Consider the following 22,646-nt stretch of genomic DNA (forward strand, 5'->3'; position numbering starts at 1 on the left):
AAAACTTGAAGCTTTCTTTCTAAACACTTTCCAGTTTATCTAGACACGTGTCAGGGGAAATTTAATTGTGCTAATTTGCTGAGAGGCCACCTATTTATTTTATAGAAAATCATTTTTAAACGTTATTATGTGGATAGCCTCATGCTAAGCTCTCATTTTAGATAGAAGTGCTAAACTCTATTAGTTAAGTGCAATTTCATAAAAGAGTTGTAAATCTTTAGGGAAAAACTAATAATCAAAAACTATCACAAGAGATAACACTGGAATTTTGTAATTTGATATTTATTATATCATCAGTATTCTTGCCAGAGAAACAGATTTATCTATGTCACAAAATTTGGTCAGTAATGCTGAGTCTAGGCATCAGGTTCAACATTCTGAAAGTTTAAAAATTCCATGTTGTTGATTACATTGTAATTTTAATAGTTTTTTTGTTTCACAAATTCTACTATAGCTAGACTGGCTAATAATAATTTTATGAATATATATTTTAACAATCCACTCAACAAGTTTATTATTAATTGATTATTTTAGGGATTGAGTATTAATTAAGACTGGTTTATTTTGTGAGACAGAATAAAAAAGTCTCAAGCATAGTGACCCTCCTTTTGGACATGGCAATTAACAATAGAGGAGGAAGATCCAAGATGGCCCTTTAGGAGCAGGTCAGGATTGCAGCTCCCAGTGAAAGTGCAGAGGATGAGTGGATGCCGCATTTCCAGATGGATCTTTATTGCCCACAGACCAGGAAATTCCCAGGTGGAGTAGCCCCACAGGTCACCAGTGCGGCTGTTTTGCTGGTGCCCCGGCATGGCGGTTCTCCTTACAAAATACACTGGTCTGGTTGCCCTTTTAATCTGGTGATTGGAACTCTGGGAAGGCAGAGCCACTCATTCAGCTTATTAAACAGCGGACTGAAACAGGGAGCCAGGCCAGGAGATTCCCAGGCAAAAAAAGTGCCATGAATATCAGCAACATTGTTTCAGCTGGCGTAGTGGGTCACCACATGGGAAATCACACAGATCCCAGTGCCTTTTCAGCAGGTGACTGGAACACCTGGGAGAGAGTCAACTGTACAACTTAAAAAAAAAGGTACTGAGGCAGGGAGCCAGATGATGAGGCTCGGTGGGTCCCACCCCCACAGAAGAAAACAAAAACGGCAATTGGAAATGCTCTGGGTTAAGAGTCTCACGGCAAACACAGCTGAACCCGGGACGGTACAGCTCTGTGGGGGAGGGGCATCCGCATTACCAAGGCACTCCACCCCTATGGAGGTAGCCCACCGTTGCTGAGGCAACCCACCATTACAGAGGCAGGCCACCATTGCTGAGGCAGTTCTAACCACACCCATATAAACAGGACTGCAGGGAAGTTCACACGGCAGTAGGACAGAGCCCACAGCCGCTCAGCAAAGCCTCTGCAGGCAGACAGTGACTGGGCAGCCTCCTGCTGGGCAGGGCAGCCCTGAAAAAAAAAGCAGCAGCACAACAGAAACTCATAAATAAAGCCCTAACTTCCCAGGACAGAGAACCTGGGGAAAAAAAGGGGGTTTATGAGTTCTGCTGCAGCAGACTTAAACACACCTGCCCAGCAGCTCTGAATGAACAATGGAGCTCATAGCTCAGCACTTGAACTGCTGTAAAGAGATAGACTGTCTCCTCAAGGAGCTCCCTGAGCCCTGTATATCCAAAGAGTCACCTCACAAAAAACTGATCAGACTGACATGTGGTGGGCATAATTCTGGGACAAACATAGCAGAAGAAGTAACTGGTAGCAATCCTTACTGTTCTATAGCCACTATAGGTGATCCCCAGGCAAGCAGGGCCTGGGGTGGACATCAGCAGTCCTACAGCAGAGAGGCCAGACTGTTAGAAGGAAAACTGAGAAACAGAAATAACTTCATCAGCAACTACAAAGACGACAAGTGGATAAATCCACAAAGATGGGAAGAACCAGTGCAAAAAGGAAGAAAATACCCCAAAAAGAACACCTCTTCTCCTACAAGGGATCACAACTCCTCACTAGCAAGGGAACAAGGCTAGATGGAGAGTGAGTGTGATGAAATGACAGAATCAGACTTCTTCAGAAGGTGGGTAATGAGAAACTTCTGTGAGCTAAAAGAACATGTTCTAACCCAATGCAAAGAAACTAAGAACCTTGAAAAAAGATTTGATGAAATGCTAATGAGAATGGACAACTTAGAGAGGAATATAAGGGAATTGATGGAGCTGAAAAACACAACACGAGAACTTCACGAAGCATGCACAAGTTTCAACAGCCGAATTGACCAAGCAGAAGAAAGGATATCAGAGGTTGAAGATCAACTCAATGAAATAAAATGAGAAGGCAAGATTAGAGAAAAAAGTGTAAAAAGGAATGAACAAAGTCTCTAAGAAATATGGGACTATGTGAAAAGACCTAATCTTCATTTGATAGGTGTACCTGAATGTGACAAAGAGAATGAATCCAAGCTGGAAAATACTCTTCAGGATATTATCAAGGACCACTTCCCCAACCTAGCAAGCAAGCCAATATTCAAGTCCAGGAAATACAGAGAACACCACAAAGATATTTCTTAAGAAGAGCAACCCCAAGGCACATAATCATCAGATTCACCAGGGTTGAAATGAAGGAGAAAATACTAAGGGCAGCCAGAGAGAAAGGTCAGGTTACCCACAAAGGGAAGTCCATCAGACTCACAGCCAATCTCTCAGCAGAAACCCTACGAGCTAGAAGAGAGTGGGGGCCAATATTCAACATCCTTAAAGAAAAGAACTTTCAACCCAGAATTTCATACCCAGCCAAACTAAGCTTCATAAGTGAAGGAAAAATAAAATCCTTTGCGAACAAATAAGTACTCAGAGACTATGTCACCACCAGGCCTGCTTTACAAGAGCTCCTGAAAGAGGCACTACACATAGAAAGGAACAACCAGTACCAGCCACTAAAAAACATATCGAATGGTAAAGAGCATCAACAAAATGAAGAATCTGCATCAACTAATGGGCAAAACAGACAGCTAGCATCAAAATGGCAGTATCAAATTCAACCATAACAATATTAACCCTAAATGTAAATGGAGTAAATGCCCCAATCAAAAGGCACAGACTGGCAAATTGGATAAAAGCCAAAACCCATCAGTGTGCTGTATCCAGGAAACCCATCTCTCATGCAAGGATACACAAGGCTCAAAATAAAGGGATGGAGGAAGGTTTACCAAGCAAAGGGAGAGCAAAAAAAAAAAAACAAAAAAAAAAAAACAAGAGTTGCAATTCTTGTCTCTGATAAAATAGACTTTAAAGCAACAAAGATCAAATGAGACAAAGAAGGAATTATATAATGGTAAAAGGATCGATGCAACAAGAAGAGCTAATGATCCTAAATATATATGCAGCCAATGCAGGAGCACCCAGATATATAAGGCAAGATCTTAATGACTTACAAAGAAACTTAGACTCCCACACAATAATAGTGGGAGATTTTAACGCCCCATTTTCAATATCAGAGAGAGCAACCAGACAGAAAATTAACAAGGATATCCAGGACTTGAACCCAGACCTGGAACAAGCAAACCTGATAGATATCTACAGAACTCTCTACCCCAAATCCACAGAATATACATTCTTCTCAGCATCACATCACACCTAATCTAAAATTGATCACATAAGTGGAAGTAAATCACTTCTCAGCAAATGCAAAAGAATGGAAATCATAACAAACAAACAGTCTCTCAGACCACAGTGCACAGCTTCATGGAAACTCAACAACTGGCTCTTGAATGTTGACTGGATAAACAATGAAATGAAAGCAGAAATAAAGATCTTCTTCGAAACCAACAAGAACAAAGAAACAACATACCAGAATCTCTGGGACACCTTTAAAGCAGTCTCTAGAGGAAAGTGTATCGCAATAAGTGCCCACATGAGAAGAAAGGAGAGATCCAAAATTGACACCCTATCGTCAAAATTGAAAGAGCTAGAGCAGCAAGATCAGAAAAATGCTAAAGCTAGCAGAAGACAAGAAATAACTAAGATCAGAACAGAACTGAAGGAGATAGAAACACAAAAAACCCTTCAAAAAAATCAATATATCCAGGAGCTTGTTTTTCAAAAAAGATCAACAAAATAGACCACTAGCCAGATTAATAAAAAAGAAAAGAGAGAATAACCAAATAGATGTAATAAAAAACAATAAAAGGGGAAATCACCACAGACGCCACAGAAATTCAAACCATCAACAGAGAATATTACAAACAACTCTATGCACATAAACAAGTTAACCTGGAAGAAATGGATAAATTCCTGGACACTTGTCTCCTCCTGAGCTTAAACCAGGAAGAAGTGAAAACTCTGAATAGACCAATAACAAGATCTGAAGTTGAGGTGGCAATTAAGAGCCTACCACACAAAAAAAAGCCCAGGTCTAGAGGAGTTCACAGCCGAATTCTACCAGACACTCAAAGAGGAGCTGGTACCGTTCCTTCTGAAACTATTCCAAAGAATCCAAAAAGAGGGAATCCTTCCCAAATCATTTTATGAGACCAACATCATCCTAATACCAAAACCCAGCAGAGACTCAACAAGGAAAGAAAACTTCAGGCCAATATCCATGATGAACATAGATGCAAAAATCTTCAATAAAATACTGGCAAGCTGATTGCAACAGCACATCAAAAAACTTATCCACCATGAGCAAGTAGGATTCATCCTGGGGATGCAAGGCTAGTTCAACATATGCAAGTCTATAAACGTAATTCACCGCATAAACAGAACCAAAGACAAAAACCACATAATTATCTCAATTGATGCAGAGAAGGCCTTTGACAAAATTCAACAGCCCTTTATGCTAAAAACTCCCAATAAACTAGGTATTGACAGAACGTATCTCAAAAGAATAAAAGCTATTTATGACAAACCAACAGCCAATATCATACTGAATGGGCAAAAACTAGAAGCATTCCCTTTGAAATCTGGCACTAGACAAGGATGCCCTCTCTCACCACTCCTATTCAATGTAGTACTGGAAGTTCTAGCCAGAGAAGTCATGCAAGAAAAAGAAATAAAGGGTATTTAATTAGAAAAGGAGGAAGCCAAATTGTCTCTATTTGCAGATGACATGATATCCCATTGTCTCAGCCCAAAAACTCCTGAAAATGATAAGCAACTTCAGCAAAGTCTCAGGATATAAAATCAATGTGCAAAAATCACAGGAATTCCTATACACCAACAACAGACTTAAAGAGAGTCAAATCAAGAATGAACTGCCATGCACAATCACTACAAAGAGAATAAAATACCTAGAAATACAACTAACAAGGAACATAAAGGACCTCTTCAAGGGGAACTACAAACCACTGCTCGACAAAATAAGAGAGGACACAAACAGATGGAGAAACATTCCATGTTCACGGTTAGGAAGAATCAATATCATGAAAATGGCCATACTGCCTAAGTAACTTATAGATTCAATGCTGTCCCCATCAAGCTACCAATGATCTTCTTCACTGAACTGGAAAAAGCCACCTTAAACTTCATATGGAACCAAAAGAAAGCCCATATAGCCAAGTCAATTCTAAGCAAAAAGAACACAGCGGGAGGCATCACACTACCGGACTTCAAACTATATTACAAGGCTACAGTAATCAAAACAGCATGGTACTGGTACCAAATCAAAGATATAGACCAATGAAACAGAACAGAGGCATCGGAGGCAACACAACATATCTAAAACCATCCAATCTTTGACAAACATGACAAAAACAAGCAACGAGGAAAGGATTCCCTGTTTAATAAATGGTGTTGGGAAAACTGGCTAGCTATGTGCAGGAAGCAGAAACTGGACCTCTTCCTGACATGTTACACTAAAATTAACTCCAGATGGATTAAAGACTTAAACATAAGACCTAACACCATAAAAACTTTAGAAGAAAATCTAGGCAAAACCATTCAGGACATAGGAGTAGGCGGGACTTCATGACCAAAACAACAAAAGCATTGGCAACGAAAGCCAAAATAGACAAATGGAACCTAATCAAACTCCACAGCTTCTGCACGGCAAAAGAAACAATCATTAGAGTGAATCAGCAACCAACAGAATGGGAAAATTTTTTTGCAGTTTACCCATCTGACAAAGGGCTGATATCTAGAATTTACAAAGAACTAAACCAGATTTACAAGAAAAAAACAAACAAGGCCATTCAAAAGTGGGCGAAGTATATGAACAGACACTTCACAAAAGAAGACATACATGAGGCCAACAAACATATGAAAATGCTCATCATCACTGGTCATTAGAGAAATGCAAATCAAAACTACATTGAGATACCATCTCATGCCAGTTAGAATGGCGATCATTAAAAAATCTGGAGACAACAGATGCTGGAGAGGATGTGGAGAAATAGGGATACTTTTACACTGCTGGTGGGAGTTCAACCATTGTGGAAGATAGTGTGGAGATTCCTCAAGGACCTAGAAATAGAAATTCCATTTGACCCAGTAATCTCTTTACTGGGTATATATCCAAAGGATTATAAATCATTCTACTATAAGGACTCACGCACATGAATGTTCATTGCAGCACTGTTTACAATAGCAAAGACCTGGAACCAACCCAAATGCCCATCAATAATAGTCCCTTTGTAGGGACATGGATGAATCTGGAGAACATCATTCTCAGCAAACTGACACAAGAACAGAAAATGAAATACCGCATGTTCTCACTCATAGGTGGGTGTTGAACAATGAGAACACCTGGACACAGGGAGGGGTGCACTACACACTGGGGTCTGTAGGGACAGCAGTGGGTGGGAGTTGGGGAAAGATAGCATGGGGAGAAATGCCAGATATAGGTGAAGGGGAGGAAGGCAGCAAATCACACTGCCACGTGTGTACCTATACAACTGTCTTGCATGTTCTTCACATGTACCCCAAAACCTAAAATGCAATAAATAAATTAATAAAAATTAAATAAAAACAATAGAAGTAGGAATTAATCAAATGTTAGAATATGAGATTTTTAAAAATAAAGTCTGTATAAAGCAATTGAAATGAATTCTGCATACCTGAATTCCCCAAATTAATTTATTAGGTTTTTATGGAAAAGTACATGTAAAAGAGAGCTCCAGAAGTTCAATTTATTTTACAAGAACTCAGATTAATAAAGTTTAACAGGGTACAAGGGATCTTTTAATAAAACAGTACACAATATGTGAATATTCCAAAATACTTGAAATGATTCAAGGAGGGGTCATGCCAAAACTCTACAAATGCAAAAATATATTTCTACATAGAATTATTTGAAAGCAAATATTGAGAATCATATGTAGATAAATAGATAAAATAAGGGATAAATTGGACTCCTGAATAAAATTAAATATAACCTTTAAAATTGTTTTAAATTAAGGCTTGATAAAATAAAGTAGCAAAAATAAATCAGAAAATAAAGCCACAAAACAATATTCTCATTTAAAAACAATTATCATCACATTAATCAATGTCATGTGCAGTTTTATATTACCAACTTACTTGAAATTTTGTAGCAAGAAGATAGCTAATTTGTTGCTTCCATTCCTCTTTCAAGTAAAAATCAGGTTTCTTTGCTTACACTGTTTCCAGAAAACTTAGAATTAGATTTAATATTCAATCACATTTACTAGATTTACTTAGGAGGTGACTACATTTTACTTGTCTTTCTACAATGTGAATCAGACTTTTAGATGTATATTAAAAAGTATATATTATTTATTCTTAGTTCAAAAGGTATATGTGGTGGGGGCATGTACAATACACCTGCTATAAATATTTACAATGTAAACCATTATTTTTTCTTTTGTGATGATTAAAACTATAATCATTCACAAACAAGTCATATGAAATACTGTCTACACAATTATAACACAATTATTTTAGTCAACATTATTTGATATTTGTCATGCATTTTGATAGTGAAAACAGATTTTTTCAGAGCAATTATGGGGCAAAGTATATTGGGGAATTTCGGCTTTAAGGATATTCACCTCTAGATAGCAGAATGCAAAATCTAAGCAGTTGAAAGAGCGAAACTGAACTATTAAACTATATCATCTTGTAGTCCCTTTCATGTTAAATGAAAACAAACAAAATGAGCAAACTTGCTTCCTACCTATTTCAAGCACTAAGAAGTAAAACATGAAAGCCATCATAAAAGTCGAATGCTGTGATAAGATAGCATTGAAAGATGTCTTCAATTGAGGAGAAATACTTTGATATGGGATGGTAAAAATCATTGCCCCGTCTGCTCCTTTGATGCCACCATTCCGTTACTCAGCTCAGCATCAGTGTTTGAGAAATGCTTAATCTTAGATTTTTCATATTGAGAGTTGTAGCTTCAGAATAAGAAATTTTATTTTTTGTTGATGTTCAGAGAGAAGGAACTAATTAAGTGTAATATATCTACTAATTGTAAGGCAAAGAAAGGAAATGTTAGAGACCATAATAAAATTAAAAAGTTTCTAATTAGTGATGGGGTTCAGAACATGCTATGCCTAAATACAGCACGTTGCCATACTAAATATTTTAAGCTGAAGGAATCTGAGTAACTAACCAGCTTCCCCACTCAGCTCAGGTGTTCTCCTTAAGCATCCTCCAGGCTGGCAGGCAAGTATAGGCCATCAATTTTCCATGGAGGGAGCATTTGGTTTCACTCAGACCCAGAGGCTGAGCTGTGACACAGCAAAGCCCTTTTATTCTACCTAAGGCTATCCTAGATCTGGACCCAAGCCTAAATCCATGTGTATCTGTGAAGCATAGGCTCTAGCCTACCAAGAGTGGCTGATCAGCAGCTGCAGAGACCCTGCCTATGCAGAGGCAATCACAGACCCAAGCCAGCTTCACACCTGACCACAGAGTCCTGCCAGTAGTCCCTTCAGACCACAGAGCACAAGAGTATTTATAGCCATAAAAGTACACACATACACACACACACACACACACACACACACACACACACACACACACACGTATATATGCCCATATATAGCAGTGGAATTAGACACACACATACACACACACACACACACACACACACACACACATATATATACCCATATATAGCAGTGGAATTAGACACACACACACACACACACACATACATAGACATATATGTATATATATCCATATATAGCAGTGGAATTAGACACACACATATACATACACACACACACACATATATATATATATATACCCATATATAGCAGTGGAATTAGACACACATACACACACACACACATACATAGACATATATGTATATATATCCATATATAGCAGTGGAATGAGACACACACACACACACACACACACACACACACACACACACAGGGAGATATGTCAAATAAGCCAGCAAATATTATACCTCAAAGCTCTAAAATAAACTAAGACCAAAGTTACAAAAAGGAAGAAAATAACAAGATTAGGGCAAATTTTTTTTTTTAAATACAGAATAGAAAAATAAAAAAAATCAACAAAATTTAAAATTGGTTTTCTGAAAAAAATAAATAAAACCAAGAAACTCTTTGATAGACTAGGAAAAAAAAGAAAATATGCAAATAAAATCAGAAATGAGAGAGAAGACATTACAATTAAACCCACAGAAATACTAAGGATCATAAGAAAGTACTATGAACAATTTAAATTGTAAATTTAAAAATATGCCAACAAATTAAATAATCTAAAAGAAACAAATATATTCCTAAACATAGCTTACCAAAACTGAGTCATGAAGAAACTGAAAATCTGAACAGGCCAATAGTGTGTAAGGACATTAAATCAGTGATAAAATATCAGCAATCAAAGAAAAGCCTAGGACTGGAAAAATTTCACTGCTGAATTCTATCAAACATTAAAAAAAAAAAAACCAAAACACTAATGACAATACTTGTCAAATTATCCCAAAAATTGAAATACACGGAATATTTTCAAACTCACTTTCTGAGGTCAGCATACTCTGATACAAAAGCCAGAGAAGGACAATAAAGGGAAGGAAAGAAACCTATAGGCCAATATTTCTAATGCATATAGGTGTAAAAATTCTCAATAAAATATTGACAAATGAAACTAAACAACATATCAAAAGAATAATTCATAATGTTCCACTAGGATTTACTTTTAGGATTTAAGGATGGTTCAACACATGCATACTCATTTCCTGACGTTATATGTAAATTAAATGTGAGGTATCACATTAACCAAATGAAGATAAAAATTATATGATCATCGAATAAGCTTTAAAAAACCATAAACCCTTTCATGATAAATGCTCTCAAAAGATCAGGTATGGAAGGAATGTACCTGAATACAATAAAGCCATATATGACAAAACCATAGTTAAAACCATATATCAATGGTAGAAAGTTGAAAGGTTTTTTTCTAATATCAGGAACAAGGCAAAGATGTCTTTCTCACTACTTTTTGCCAATAGAGTATTGGAGTCTTAGCCAGAGTAATTATGCAAGAGAAAAAAATAAGTGGCATCCTAATAGGAAAGGGAAAAGTGAAGTTGTCTCTATTTATTGACTATATGATCTTATATATAGAAAACTCTAGAGATGCAACCAAAAGAAAAAAAAAACTGATAAACTCATAAACAAATTGAGTAAAGCTGCAGGGTATGAAGTCAACATACAAAAATTAGTAATGTTTCTATGAGTAACAACAAGGTATCCAAAATGGAAATTAAGCAAACAACCCAATTTACAATCGCAACAATAATGAAAACACATGTAGGTGTAAATGTAACCAAGATGAAAGACCTGTCTACTGAGAACTATAAAACACTGACAAAGGAAATTGGAGAAAAGCAAAATTAAATAAAAATACACCTTATATTCATGGATTGGAAGAATAACTATTGTTAAAATGTCCATACTACCTAGTCTACAGATCAAATCCAAGCCCTATCAAATTCCAATGACATTTTTCATAGAAATAGAAAAAAACCCAACGCTTAAATTTCTACAAAACTACAAAATACCCCAAATAGTCAAAACAATCTTGAGCAAAAAGAAAAAGTTGGAGTTATTACATTATTTCATTTCAAAATGTTAAGGCAATTATAATCAAAACAACATGGTACTGGCATTAAAACAGAAACACAGGTCAATGGAATGAGATAGAAAGCCCAGAAATAAACTTACACATTGATAGTCACTTGAAAAGATGCCCAAAATATGCAATGGGGAAAAGACAGTCTCTTCAATAAGTGGTGTTGGGAAAACTTGATGTCCACAGACAGAAGATTAAAATTTGATTTCTTATTTCACAATATATTTAAAAACTCAAAATAGATTGAAGACTTAAATACAAGATGTAAAACTGTAAAATGACTAGATAGGAGAAAGCTCCAGGACACTGTTCTGGATGATGATTTTAAAAATACAATCCTGAAAGCACAGGCAACAAAAACACATACAAACAAATAGGACTGCATGAAACTAAAAAGATTCTGCACAGCAAAGGAAACAATGTCATGAAGATACAACCCACAGAATAAGAGAAAATACTTGCAAACCATACTTATAATGAATTAATATCCAAAATGTATACAAAAAACAAATAATTTAATAGCAAGGAAAAAAAAGCCAATAGGCACATGAAAATATGCTCAGCATCACTAATAATTAGAATAATGCAAGTTAAAAAGCATTTTATTAGAATGACTTTTATCGAAAAGATGAAAGAGAAGTGTTGGTGAAAATGCAGGTAAAAGGGAACTCATACATTCATAGTGGAAATGCAAATTAGTATAACTATTATGAAAAATGGCATGGAGGATCTTCCAAAAACTAAAATTAGAACTACTATATGATCATTAGTCCCACTACTGGGTACACAGCCAAAAAAATTAAAATCAGTATGTCCAAAGGATAGCTACATTCCCGTGTTTATTGCAGCATTATTTACAATAGCCAAGATATGGAATCAATGTTGGTATCTATTAACAGATAAATGAATAAAGAAAATGTGATATATCTACACAAGGTAATACTAGTCGGTCTTAAAAAAGGAGAAAATCCTATCATTCGTAGTAACATTAATGAACATAGAAGACAGATCATTTCATGCTAAATTAAGTAAGCCAGGTACAGAAAGAACAAATACCACAAGATCTTACTTGTATTTGGAACCTAAAGCATTTGAACTCATAGAGGTAAAGAGTAGAATGATGGTCACCAGAGGCTGAGTAAGGGAGGAAGGAAAGGAATGTGGGGTTGTAAGCCAATGGGTGCAAAGTTTTAGAGAGGAGGGAGGAATAAGATTTCAGATTTATTTCTCAGCAGAGTGACTACAGTTAACAATACTATTTCAAAATAAGTAAATTTTAATTGTCTCACCACAAAAAATATGAGAGGTGATAAATATGGTAATTGGCTTTACTTAATCATTTCACGTACATAACATTGTATCTGAATATATGTATTTCTTAAAAGAATATTAAAAATAATAAAATAGCAATACATTTAATAAAGTCACAATCTATTGGCCAAAGTAGAATAATTCTGATAATTTAGTAAGACAAATAAATAGAGAAGTATACCATGTTTATAGATTGAAAAACTATCAGAATTATACATTCATGCTAATGCTAATCAAAAAAATAAGACTCAGAAAAAATATTTGCAAAACATATATATAATTAAGTGCCCATAGGATATATTAAAAAGTTCCTAAAACCAAATTACAAAATAATATAAAAGTAAGTAAATAGGAAAAAAATTAATAATTCCTTCACCAAAGAATATAGCTTATTAAAATTTGTCAAAGGTCACTATTTGTTAGCAAAATAGCAATTAAAGCCAAATTCACAGACTAACAAACACATTCCATAATGGCTAAAAATATAAAAGAAACTTTTATTTGAACATGCATTCTTGGTTGCAATGTAAAATAATTCAACTACTTCAAATCAACAATGAAAAAGAAACCTTTCTGGATCTTATAATACTACATACATATATATATATATATATATATATATATACACACACACACACACACACACACACAATACAGAGTCATGGAATTGGTATATACACATATACATATATATACCTATATATATGTAGGTATATACATATATGTATATGTATATATACACACACATATATAGGTGCATATATATATATATGGAATTGATATATATACATATATATCTATATATGTATGTAAAGCTGTATATATATATATGCATATACAGTTGTATGTATAGATATATATGTATGTATATACCAATTCCATGACTCTGTAATTGTAGTCCTAGGTACTTCCCTTAAGAGAAATAAAACATAGTCTAACAAAAAGACTTGTACATAAATGCTCAGGACAGCTTTACTCTTAGTAAAATTGGGAAAGAGTCAGGGGTTCATCTCTTAAGAGAATGGAAATTTTGAGAGAGATCCAAGATGGCTGATTTCTAGCAGCTCAGGATTGTAGCTCCCAGTGAAAGTGCAGAGAACAAGAGGATGCCACACTTTCACATGAATTTTTGTTGCTCAAGGACCAGGAGATTCCCAGCAGAGGAGCACCATGGGTCACCAGCATGACTCCTCTGGCCGGTGTGGCAGTTCTTGGTGCAGAGTAAATGGGACTGGGTCCCCTTTTGGTCAACATTTGGAACTTTGGGAAGGCAGAGTCACCTATTCAGCTGATTGAAGAAGGGACTCAAGAAGGAAGCCAGACAGGAGATTCCCAGGCAGAAAAGCACCATGAATCTTAATGCCGCTGTTTTTGCCGGCACAGTGGGTTGCTCAGGTTCTGGCGCTGGGTATCAACAAGTTGGACGTCCACTCAGAGACCTAATTTGAAAGTCGGTAATTACAAAGATGACAGGTGGATAAATTTACAATGATGGGAAGAAATCAGCATAAAAAGGCTGAGAATACCCAAAATCAGCCTCTCCCTCCAGAGGGGATCACAGTTCCTCATCTACAAGGGAACAAGGCCTGATGGAGAACGAGTGCATTCCAATAACAGAATTAAGCTTCAGAAGGTGGATAAGAAACTTCTGTGAGTTAAAAGAACATGCTCTAGCCCAATGTAAAGAAACTAAGAACCTTGAGAAAGGTTTGACAAAATCCTAATGAGAACAGACAATTATTTAGAGAGGAATATAAGTGAATTAATGGAACTGAAGAATACAATACAAGAACTCAGTGAAGTATGCACAGGTTTTAACAATCAAATTGATCAAGCAGAAGAAGGGATATCAGAGGTTGAAGACCAACTTAATAAAATGAAACAAGAAGACAAGATTAGAGAAGAAAGAGTAAAAAGGAATGAGTGAAGTCTCCAAGAAATATGGGACTATGTGAAAAGACCTAATTTAAGTTTGATGGGTGGACCTGAATGTCATGAAGAGAATGAATACAATCTGGAAAATATTCTTCAGGATATTATTCAGGAAAACTTTCCTAACCTAGTAAGGCAGGGCAATACTCAACTCCAGCTAATACAGAGAACACCACAAAGACATTCCTCAAATAGAGCAACCCGAAGACACATAATCGTTAGATTCAGCAGGGTTGAAATAAAGGAGAAAATTCTAAGGGCGGCTAGAGAGAAAGGTCAGGTTCCCCATAACGGGAAGCCTATCAGACTCACAGCAGATCTCTCAGCTGAAACCCTACAAACTAGAAGAGAGTGGGGATCAATATGCAATATCCTCAAAGAAAAGAATTTTCAACCCAGAATCTCATATCCAGCCAAACTAAGCTTCATAAATGAAGGAAAAATAATATTTTTAACGAACAAGCAAGCACTCAGAGATTTCATCACTACTAGGCCTGCTTTACAAGAGCTTCTGAAAGAAGCACTACACACAGAAAGGAACAACCAGTGTTAGTCATCCCAAAAATTTACCAAAATGTAAAAAGTATCTCCATAATGAAGAATCTATATCAACTAATGGGCAAAATAGCCAGCGAGCATTAAATGACAATATTAAACTCACAAATATCAATATTAATCCTAAATTTAAATGGATTAAACATTCCAATCAAAGACACAGGCAAACTGAATAAAAAGTCAAAACCCATTGGTACACTGTATCCAGATCCATCTCATAAGTAAAAACACACAAAGACTCAAAACAAAGGGTTGGTGGAAGACTTAGCAATCAAATAGAAAGCAAAAAAAGAAAAAAAAACAGTTGTAACTTTCGTCTCTGACAAAATAGACTTTAATAGTAACAAAGATTAAAAGGATATTACATAATGGTAAAAGGATCAATGCAACAACAGCAGTCAATGATCATAAATATATATGCTCCCAATATAGAAACACCCAGATACATAAGACAAGTTCTTAATGACTTATAAAGAAACTTGGACTCCCGCGCAATAATAGTGGGAGACTTTGACACCACATTGTTAATATTCGACAGATCAATGAGATAGAAAATTAACAGGGACATCAATGATTTGAACTCAGACCTGGAACAAGTAAACTCAGTGAATATTTATAGAGTTCTTCACCCCAGGTCCACAGAACATACATTTTTCTCAGTATCACATTACACCTATTTTGAAAGTGACCACATAATTGAAGGTAAATCACTCTTCAGCATTTGCATAACATTTCACAGATTTAAATGAAATATTGGTTGGCTGTTTGTTTGTTACTTTCTTCCCTTATTCCTTCCTGTCTCTGCTGTTAAGCACAATTATTGGCATAAAGGAGGTTTTTGATACCTATTTTTGGATTGCATTCCAGCCTGGGCAATAGAGCAAGACTCCTGTTCTCTCTCCTCTTTTCTCTTTCTTTCTTCTAAAAAAAAAATATTGGTTTCTTGTCTAGTAAGTTTACAGTAGTTACTATGTCGAGAGACTACAGTTTAAGTTGGGAGGTTGATAATAAGGGTGTTAGCATATTTTATAATGCGAATATTATTATTAATAAATGCAACCATTAGTATCTACCATGCACTAGTCTGTATATTAACAACTGAATACATTATAGCATTTAGTCCTGACAAAAAAAAGAGAATGGAAATTTTAAAAGTGATATATTCATACATTGGGATGTTCTTCAGTAATAAAAGAAAATTATCTTCCAATACATCAGATCACATGAGTAGCTATTAACTTTATGCCAAGTAAAAAAAAATTCACATATAGAAGAGTACATACTATATTATTTCACTTTTTTGAAGCTTTAAAATATAGAAAACTAACCTATGATATTTAAACTCAGGACAGTAAGTGTCTCTGTGAGAGTGATAGAGGGATGACCAGGAATTGACATGAGGAAAATTTCTATGGTGATAGTACTGGTCTATATTTTTAATAGAATGTGCATTATACAAGTCTTTTATTTATCAAAATATAGTGAATTTATTCTTTGTGAATTTTAATGCATGTAAAATTTACTGCAAAAGAAAAGGATAACTTTAAGAAATATTAAACTCTGAAATATTCAGGTGGCAAAAGACTGATACCTGAAATTTACTGTGAAATGAATCAATAAATAAGATGAATCAGTGGCTGAAATTATAGATGGATATATATCTGATAAAACACATACAATATAACAATTTTCTAGGGATGCCATAGCAAAGTACCATAAAAGGTCAGCTGAAACAACAGGCCTTTATTGTTTCACAGTTCCAGGACTAGAATTCTAAAATCAAGGTGTCAGCAAGATTGGCTTCCTCTCAGGGCTGTGAGGGAGAATCTGTTTTATGCTTCTTTCCTAGATTCTTGTGGTTTGCTGCCAATCTTTGGCATTCTATGGCTTATAGATGCATCACACCAATGTCTGCCTTCATGGTCACATGGCATTTTCCCATTGTCTCTATCTCTTCACACATAGCCCCTTTTGTAAGTTCAGCAGTTATATCAGATTAGGGGTCTCCCATACTCCAGTATGGCCTCATTATAAGTAATTATATCTGCAATGACCCTATTTCCAAAAGATGCCATATTATGAGGTATTGAGGGAATGTACTTCAACTTATTTTCAGGACAAATAATGTAAGCTATAAAATCCAGTAAAATGCCAAGAAGTGTTCACCATAGAATTATCTATTTTGCTATAAGATTGAATATTCATGTAATTTATCAAAAAATTATAATGTTTGAAAGTAAAAGAGAAGAATAATTAGATATCAGGTCAAAATGAGAAAAATCTCATTATGCATATCAATATCAGACAAACGTTAATCTGAAGCAAAACACTGAAAGGCAGGAAGGATTTCAAAATTATGTGCTTAATTTAAAAATCTACAAAAAAGTAAGAAGAAATCATAAGTTTCTATATAAATAATCTAAAGAAAAATGTGACTGGAATTACAGATGGTTAAAATAGCAGAAATTGAAAATCACAGCAAGAGCTTTAATGCAGCTTTTTAAGAAAATATTAGATGAAACAACAAAAATTAATGTGAATATACTTTTTGAGCAAATTTAACAAGCTTGTAAATGAAAAATATGCACATATACAATTAAAGGAATAAAGCCGGCCACTAGGCCAAAATACAAATGTCAGTAAATTTCCAAGAATCACATAATTTGAATTGACATTATTTTGTCATATTTTAAACTAAGTTAGAAATAAGTAATACAAAGTTTATCAGCTCCTTCCTTCATTCCTCTCTACTACATTCGAAACTAATAAAATTTAGTGAAATAATGAGTTAGAGCAGAAAATAAAATATTTAAATATAAATGTTAACAAACATTCTGCATTACAAAATGGATAGTTTAGTGTTCAAGCATTAATTACAATTTTTTTTTCTAAATTAAAATAGCCTGGGAGGGAGATGTTTCTAGAATGTTAGAGTAAAACGCTTGATTAACCTATGTAGCAAAACAACAGTCTTACTGCTTAAAAAAAAATTATAAAATATAAGCAATAACTAAGAGTTTTTGCAAATTATCCTAAGGGAACTATGTGGTGGACCTAGCAGAGAAAGATTTCAAAGCATTGTAAATATGTTCAAGGAACTAAAGAAAACAATATTTATAAAATTAAAGGAAGTTATGATTACACTGTCATTGTAGATAATATGAATGAAAACATAGAAATCATAAAATATAAAAATCAAATGAAATTCTGAAGTAGAATAGTACAATCACAAAAACAAAATATTGACTAGAGGCACTCAACAATAGATTGTAGCTTACAGAAGAAAGTGTCAATAAATCTGAAGATAAATCAATAGAGATTAAGCAATCCAAAGAATAGATGAAAAGACAAATGAAGGAAAAAAAACAGTATCAGAGATAAATGGGTTCTCATGAAGTAGATTACCAAATAAATTAACGAGACTACTACAAGGAAACTAGAGAGAGAAAGGAACAGAAAAATATTTGAATAAATAGTGACTGAGTGCTTACTAGACTGGATGAAAAGCGTCTGTACATCTAAAAAGCTCAATGGAATTCAAGTAGAATAAAAACGAAGAGATTCATGTTCAGAAACATCATATTCAAAATGCTGAAAGACAAAGAAACGTTGAAAGCAGCAAGGGAAAATCAACTCATCAAACATAAGGGAGAAGTAGTGAGGTTAACGGTAGACTTATTTGACAGTGGAATGACATATTCAAAGTGTGGAAAGAAAAAACAAAAACACAAACAAACAAAAACACTGTAGAAACCAAGACTCTAGTCTCCAGCAAAATACTCTTTCAAAAATAAAGTCAAAATAAACATATTCTCAAATAAACAGGAAATTAGTGAATTTGTAGTAGATATTTGCCTTACAAAAGATACCAAAGAATGTTCCTCAGATAAAAGCAGGAGAACAAACAAAAAACACTAGACAGTAATTCAAACGCACATGTGAAAACAAACAGTGCTAATAGAGGTAATGATGGAGAAAACAATGAAAGACCATATTTGCGTATTTCTTCTCCCTTATTATCTTGAGTGATTTAAAAAGCAATTATATAAGCAACAAAAAAGTATAGTTTACAATAACAGCTCAAGGGATTTTGATGGGAACAACCTATATTGAAGTAGGAAAATAACACCAAAGCAACCCCACAAAAAGAAATAAAAAACAGCTTTCTAGACACTAAAAAATTTTCATACACTAACAATGAACTATCTGAAAAGAAAACCAAAAAAATCTCACTTACAATATCAACAGATAGAATAATACATATAAGAATTAACCAAGAAGGGAGAAATCTTGCACTCTGAAAACTACAAAACATTGAGAAAAAAATTAAACAAAACACACACCAAAAAATGGAAAGTCGTCTCTGTCTTCATGAATTGGAAAACGTAATATATTAAAGTGTCTATTGTCTTAACTTCTTTCACAGATATAATTTTACAATAATAATTATAACAATGTATGTAAGATTTGCAACATATATAAAGAAAATTTTATAGCAGTAGTATTACAGTAAATGGTCACTGAATTGAATTACACTAAAGTTATTAACTACAACTGTAAATAACAGTAGAAATCTGTAAAAGGCTTTAACAATTTTAGATGTAGGCTGCAAATTATAGAGCAACCAAAAATAAAATAACTCAAAATATAAGTAGAAATAATAATAAATTTCCATTCAAAATACTAATAATACTGGAAGTCCTAGGCACAGATTTGGACAAGGGAAAGAAATAAAAAGCATCTAACTTTGAAAAAAGGAGGCCAAATTGTTCTTATTTGCAAAACACACACACACACACACACACATATACACACATATATACATATATACCATGTTTTACATATATATACACACACACACACATATATACCTATATATATAGGTGAGGTATATATGTATGTATATATATATAGGTGTATATAATATAGGCATAATACATACCATTATGTATTATATACATATATATATTGGTATACCTATATATATATGTATATATAAATGTGTATATATATGTGTATATAAATGACATATATATATAAAACTTGAAAGACTCCATGAATAATGTCTGTTCAAAGAAATAAATTCATTATACTTGCAGGGTACAAAACCAATACACAAAGATATACAAAGATCAGTACTGTTTCTTTTTCTTTTTTCTTTTGAGACAGAGTCTCACTCTGTCACCCTGGCTGGAGTGCAGTGGCACAATCTTAGCTCATTGCAACTTCTGCCTTCCAGTTTCACTGATTGATTCTCCTGTCTCAGTCTCCTGAGTGGCTGGGATTACAGATGTGAAGCACTGTGCCCAGCCAAAAATCACTAGTGTTTCTATATGCTAATAATAAACTATTTGAAAAGAAAATCATTTTACTTATAATAGCAACAACAACAGCAAAAGAGATTCCTGGGAATAAACCTTACAAAGGAGGTGAAACGTCTCTACAATAAAAAATATAAAATATTGATAAAACAACTTGAAGAAAAATAAATAGAAAGATATTCTGTACTCATGGATTAGAAGAATTAGTATTGTTAAAGTGGCCATACTACCCAAGCAAATCTACAGTTTTAATGCAATCCTTATCAAAATTCCATGGATATTTTTCATAGAAATTTTTTAAAAAATATATAAATTTCATATGAGACCACAAAAGACCCCAAATAGTCAAAGCAATCCAGAGGAAAATAAATAATAATAATAATAATAATAAAAAGCTGAAAGCATCATATTACCTGACTTCAAAACATACCACAAAACTATGGTAACCAAGACTCCATGGTGCTGGCATACAAACAAAAAAACAAACACATGGGCCAATAGAACATAAAAGACAGCCCAGAAATAAATTTATGTACCTACAGCTAACTGATTTTTGACAATGTTACCAAAAATGCATATAGGGAAAAAGACTGTATTTACAGTAAATAGTGCTGGGAATGTTGTATAGTCACATGCAGAAGAATGAGAGTAGACCCCTAATTAACACTATATATAAAAATCAATGCAAAATGGATGAATAATTTCAATTACAACCTAAAACTATGAAACTTCTAGAAGATTTGAGGTGGAGAGTTTTGTAGATGTCTATTAGGTCCACTTGGTTCAGTCTGAGTTCAGGTCCTGGATTTCCTTGTTAATTTTCTATCTTGTTGATCTGTCTAATATTGACAGTGGAGGGTTAAAGTCTCCCATTATTAATGTGTGGGAGTCTAAGTCTCTTTGTAGGTCATTAGTAACTTATACAAGAAACAACCCCATCAAAAAGTGGGCAAAGGATATGAACAGATATTTTTCAAAAGAAGACATTTATGTAGCCAACAAACATATGAAAAAAAGCTTATTATTACTGGTCATTAGAGAAATGCAAATCAAAACCATATTGAGATACCATCTCACACCAGTTAGAATGGCAGTCATTAAAAAATCTGGAGACAACAGTTACTGAAGAGGATGTGGAGAGGTAGGAACACTTTTACATTGTTGATGGGAGTGTAAATTAGTTCATTAGTGTAAAAATGTTCATTCCATGTGGAAGACAGTGTGGCAATTCCTTAAGAATCTAGAACTAGAAATACCATTTGACCCAGCAATCTCATTACTGGCTATATACCCAAAGGATTATAAAACATTCCATTATAAAGACACATGCACACGTATATTCATTGCAGCACTGTTTACAATAGCAAAGACTTGGAATCAACCTAAATGCACATCAATGATATACTGGATAAGGAAAATGTGGCACATATGCACCATGGAATACTATACAGCTATAAAAAAGGATGAGTTCATGTTCTTTGCAGGGACATGGATGAAGCAGGAAACCATCATTCTCAGCAAATTGACAAAGAACAGAAAACCAAACACTGCATGTTCTCATTCATAAGTGGGTGTTGAACAATGAGAACACATGGACACAGGGAAGGGAACATCACATACTGGGGCCTGTTGGGGGTGAAGGTGCTAGGGGAGGGATAGCAGGTGGGTGGGGGAATTGGGGAGGTATAACAGTAGGAGAAATACCTAATGTAGATGCCAGGGGGTTGGATGCAGCAAACAATCATGGCATGTGTATACCTATGTAACAAACCTGCACGATCTGCACATGTACCCCAAAACTTAAAGTATAATAAAAATAGAAAAGAAAAGAAAAAGAAACTTCTAGAAGAAAATAAAGGGGAAAGGGGAAATAGTTCGTGGTTTGGGGCTGGACAAGGACATACACACACACACACACAGACACACACACAAGCAAAGGGGAGTTTATTAAGTATTAACTTACACAATGACAAGTTCATTCCCATAATAGGTTGTCTGCAAGCTAAGGAACAAGGAGAGTCATTCTGAGTCCCAAAACTGAAGAACTTGGAGTCTGATGTTCGAGGGCAGGAAGCAGCCATCATGGGAGAAAAATGTAGACTGAGAAGGTAGGCCCATCTGTCCTTTTCATGTTTTTCTGCCTGCTTTATATCCACTGGTGCCCACTAGATTTAGGGTGAATCTGCCTTCCCCAGTTCACTGACTAAATGTTAATCTCTTTTGGCAACACCCACACAGGCACACCCAGGTTTAATACTTTATATCCTTCAGTCCAGTCAAGTTGACCCTCAGTATTAACTATCATGAGTCCACTCTTTGTCAACTTGAGCCCGTACAAAGCTGCTGAGGTCGTACATAATCTTCAAATAAAGACAATAATGAGGTCATAATTATACTTAACATAATACACTGTCCTCCATACAATTGGAAATGCAGTGATCCCCAACCCAAA

The 22,646-nt window shown here is 34.8% G+C and overlaps 1 long non-coding RNA gene across 1 annotated transcript in view; it reads left to right on the forward strand.

Moving 5' to 3' along the window:
- The window catches only part of LOC118148900 (uncharacterized), a 168,543-nt gene extending 146,244 nt beyond the window's left edge, over window positions 1-22,299 (forward strand). The window contains exon 3 of the long non-coding RNA XR_004735964.3: window positions 22,185-22,299. This is a non-coding gene — a long non-coding RNA (uncharacterized LOC118148900). The remainder of the gene's footprint in view (window positions 1-22,184) is intronic.
- Window positions 22,300-22,646: the final 347 nt, after the last annotated feature.

This window comes from Callithrix jacchus, chromosome 17 (assembly GCF_049354715.1).
Source record: "Callithrix jacchus isolate 240 chromosome 17, calJac240_pri, whole genome shotgun sequence".
Lineage (NCBI taxonomy): Eukaryota > Metazoa > Chordata > Mammalia > Primates > Cebidae > Callithrix > Callithrix jacchus.